Source organism: Marmota marmota, unplaced genomic scaffold, assembly GCF_001458135.2.
Source record: "Marmota marmota marmota unplaced genomic scaffold, marMar, whole genome shotgun sequence".
NCBI classification, from domain to species: Eukaryota; Metazoa; Chordata; class Mammalia; order Rodentia; family Sciuridae; genus Marmota; species Marmota marmota.
In genome coordinates, this window is record NW_026000174.1 from 45532010 (window position 1) to 45536194 (window position 4185).

Sequence of the window (4185 nt, forward strand, 5' to 3'; positions counted from 1 at the left end):
AAAATCAAGAGTTATATCAAAGTGTTCAATTGTTAATTTTCCCTTTCTCTTCAAGTTGATGTTTTAGATAATTTCTAGTTAATTTTCTTTTATCCTTTTCTGTGTTTTCATACTTCTCTAGATCAAGCCCATACAGCCTCGCTTAACAGGAGGAAAAAGTACAAGAACTGTTTAAGGGTTGGGGAAAGAGGGAAAAATGAACACACATCTGCATGCTACAAACAGACCGTCCCTAGTGATGGAAATGTCTCACGCTTCGATCCTCACTTTGCAAATGAGAAACTCAGGACTTCCTGTGAGAGGGGTCACCGTGGTGGGCAGGAGGTCCCAGACAGTTCTCCACCTTCTACAGCAGAGGAATCTGGGCACATTTTCCTCCCCAAGGAAGACTTGGGTGAGTGGCAGCTTCATTAGGAAAGGAGAGAAGGTTACAGGTAAATCCACAAAAACCATCTCTGCTCACCACACAGGGGAGCACAGCCTGCAGTCTCACACAGAGAAGGTGCTGTGGGAGAGCTGGACCTCAGCTCTAAAGCACACCAGAGAGCTGAGCTTGTGGAGTCAGAAAGTCTCCAACAGAGTTTAGCAGTCACCTGGTTCAGTAGGCTCATGGGTTCCCCATCAATCTTCTGGGGAGCCTTTCAAAATAAGGACTCTGGGTTTCACTCAGAAATTTGGGTTCAGTGTTAAAAGCTCCCAGGTGATTTCCACAGACTGCTGTGTGGTATCCACTTTAGGGCAAACTTTCCTTTTACAGACAAAGGAACTGGGTCAGTAGAGTTGACTTTTTCACATGCTGGGTACTCTAAATGAGATGCCTCTGTTCAAGCGTCTCCCTTTGGAAATTGCATGACTGGGGTCAAGGGTGTAGCTTAGTGGTAGAGCATGTGCTTAGCATGCTGAGGCCCTGGGCTTGATCCCCAGCACACACACACAGATTTCCATGCTCAAAACATGGTGTGACCCCTTTTTTACACTGTTTTCAGGACACATGGGATTCTTTTAACTATTCTTTAAAAAAATAGGTTAACAGCACACTTCTGAGAGGAGAAAAGAGTAATAAAATAATTTGTTATATGTTTCTGAAATATCTGTTGACCAAAAAAGGTTTTGTTATATTGGTGGAGTACTAAAGGCTATTATTCTTTTAAAATATTTCTAAAAATTATTTCTAATAAACTCAACACGTATCCTTGTATATTGGTGCAAAAAATTATAATGTTTATATACTGATAGTATGACTATTAAAAATAGCAATCAGAATAACTTCTCTTGTTCTTTAGTTTCTTAAGCATTTCTTCATTTGAAAGTATTTTATTGCTTGTAAAACATAATATGTGAAATTGTGATACAAAAGTATTTTCTTCATTTAAAAGTATTTTACTGCTTATAAAACATAATATGTGAAATTGTGATACAAAAGTAGCAAAGCAAGCTTAGAAAATTAATTTGGTGTCAGAATTTTATATAAGAAATGAGCGGCTGGGGCTGGGGCTCAACGTAGAGCGCTCACCTAGCACATGATGAGGCACCAGATTTATCCTCAGCACCGCATAAAAATAAATAAATAAAATAAAGGTATTGTGTCCAACTACAACTTAAAAAATTATTTTTAAATGATAATGTTTTATTAATGTGATATCTTGACTGATCATAAAAATTTTCTGGCTTGCATTTCTGCAAGTAAATTTATTAGGTCATTGTACCTTTAACAACTTTGTTTTTGTGCTTTAATATTTTTAGTAGTTTTTGTTTGTTTGTTTGTTTGTTTGTTTGTTTGTTTTTTAGTGCATTTTTAGGTTCACAGCAAGATAGAGTGTCAGGGACAGAGATTTTCCCACATGCTCCCTCCTCTGACCTCTGCACAGCCTTCTCCATTATCAACATCCCATCTCAGAGTGGTGGGTTTGTTGCAATTGATATATGTGCATTGAGTGTCATTTCACCCAAGTCCAGAATGCACCCGAGGGTTCTCTTGGCGTTGTACATTCTATGGGTGTGGACGAATGAATAATGACACATATCCGCCATGACTTGTATCTACTCAAAGAAAGCAGTTTCACTGCCTCAAAATTCTCTGTGCTCTGCCTGTTCATTCTCAGCCATTTTAAACTCTAATACTATGGCACTAATATTTCTGAAGAATATTATTGTCCAATGTATTTTAATTATTTTGTGTCCTTTTTATAAAATTCCCAAGACCTTTAAAAAGTTATAATTTATGGTTAATTAATGTGAAATTCTTGACATGGATTGACTTTTCTTTGGACAAAAAAAATATATATTTTAAAATATTTAAAATCTCAAAAAAAGTACTGAGAAAATATCCTGTTTTACAATACTGTGGTAATGGTAAAATCCAAAGCAATTTATGTTAGATGAAGGATATTTTCAGTTCTATTTTTAAATTAAATAACTAATTCATGAATACTATTTTCAGCTTCCATTCAGAGTAAATCTTTTGGACAAGTGTTTTTTAAAAATAAAATTTACCAGAAATATTTTCTGTTATTCTGTTTAACTTTGCCAAATTTAGACGCTGAAAAATTATAGGTCTTCTGAAATATATGTCATTCCAGCAAAGAATGATTACAAATAGAATTCCCATCCAAACAGCTTTCCTAGATGTTGATACTCCAAGCTCAATTACCAAGTTTCCAGATCAAATCTCCTATACTGTTTACTGTTTGAGTTATCATTCCTTTATTTGTTTAGGTTCACCTTCGCTTTGATATACTTCAACATCTGCTTATTTGTAAGCTTTTTTTTGTTTGTTTAATTTTTTTTAACTGGTGGCATTTCTCCAAAAGCTTCAGAAGCTGCCCATTAGAGATTGCCATGTATTGTAAACTACCTTAAAGATTTCCAACTGATTTTAAATTAAAATCCATCAATTATAGAACACTTTTCTCTAAATGAGTAAATAAGTAAACATTCAATTCATTGTAAGACACTTAGGTTTATTGAAAACAATTTGAAAGTTTAAAATGTTTTAATATTGGATTGATTATGGAAAATAAAGATATAAACCTCATCACCATGCCAAGATTTTACAAAATTCAGCATTAGCCTTTTCAAAAATGTTTGGTAGTTTAGGGGGGGTGTTCTCTCTCTCTCTCTCTCTCTCTCTCTCTCTCTCTCTCTCTCTCTCTCCTCTCTCAAAATTTGACAACTATAGCTTCTATTTTTACTGGAGACGATAGTAGCGTTTTTGTATGTGATGGCTTTTGTGTGTACCTAACCAATTCTGAGTATACTCCATAGGCTATTTTCTCTCAGAAAGAGCATTGTTTTTACTTGATGTGTGCTTCACCAAAATATTTATTTACATTATCAATGCAAACGCAAATAAGTTTATCATTATTGTTAAACATTTTAATTGAATGTGTGACAGCATTCAGAATAAAGTCAAGGATAGGATGAAATCCTGAGGCTTTTCTTGGGTCTAAGAACTGCAATACAGTAATCCAATTTCAGAAAATAACTAAACTGATTTTCTATTTTAGGAACCAAGTAGCTGTGGTACATACATACACTGGCATTTATTTAACTGTAACTTTTAGTAATAAAGCCAATTGGCTAATAACTACTGCTTTCACTGTTTTTTAGAATTCTTAGCTATTTATCACTTTTTATTTACAATTTTTTTCAGTAAATATCAATTCCATAACATGAGAATTTACTATAAATCAGAGCATACATATACAAACATGATACACATGTGGAATAGATGTGCAGCACTCAGGTGTGAAGCACAGGGAGTGTTCATTTAAACACATGGAGTTTCAGGTGTGCTGAACCAGTGTGTTTTATGAAAGATTTCTAAAGATGGGAAAATTTCTCAGAGTATCAGGACCACTGCAGCTGTATCAGACACTTGAACATCTCAGCATCCATGTGTGGCCATGCCAGCAAAAGACTTCAGGGAAAGCTGATTTTTTTTTTTTAATAGGTTCCTGAGTCTCAAGGCATTTGTAAATGATTTACTTTCCAGAACCAAGCTCACAGGAGGCTTGGGACCAGGTTCTGACTATATAAAAACACTGACTTTTAACAAAATATTCTAAATAAGGTTATTCTGATTTATAACATTTTTATTAAAAATATATTTACAAAATGCATACAGGTTTTTGTAAATTTAATGCAAGTTAGGTTCCAGACCACTTTTCAAGTCCTTGATTTATA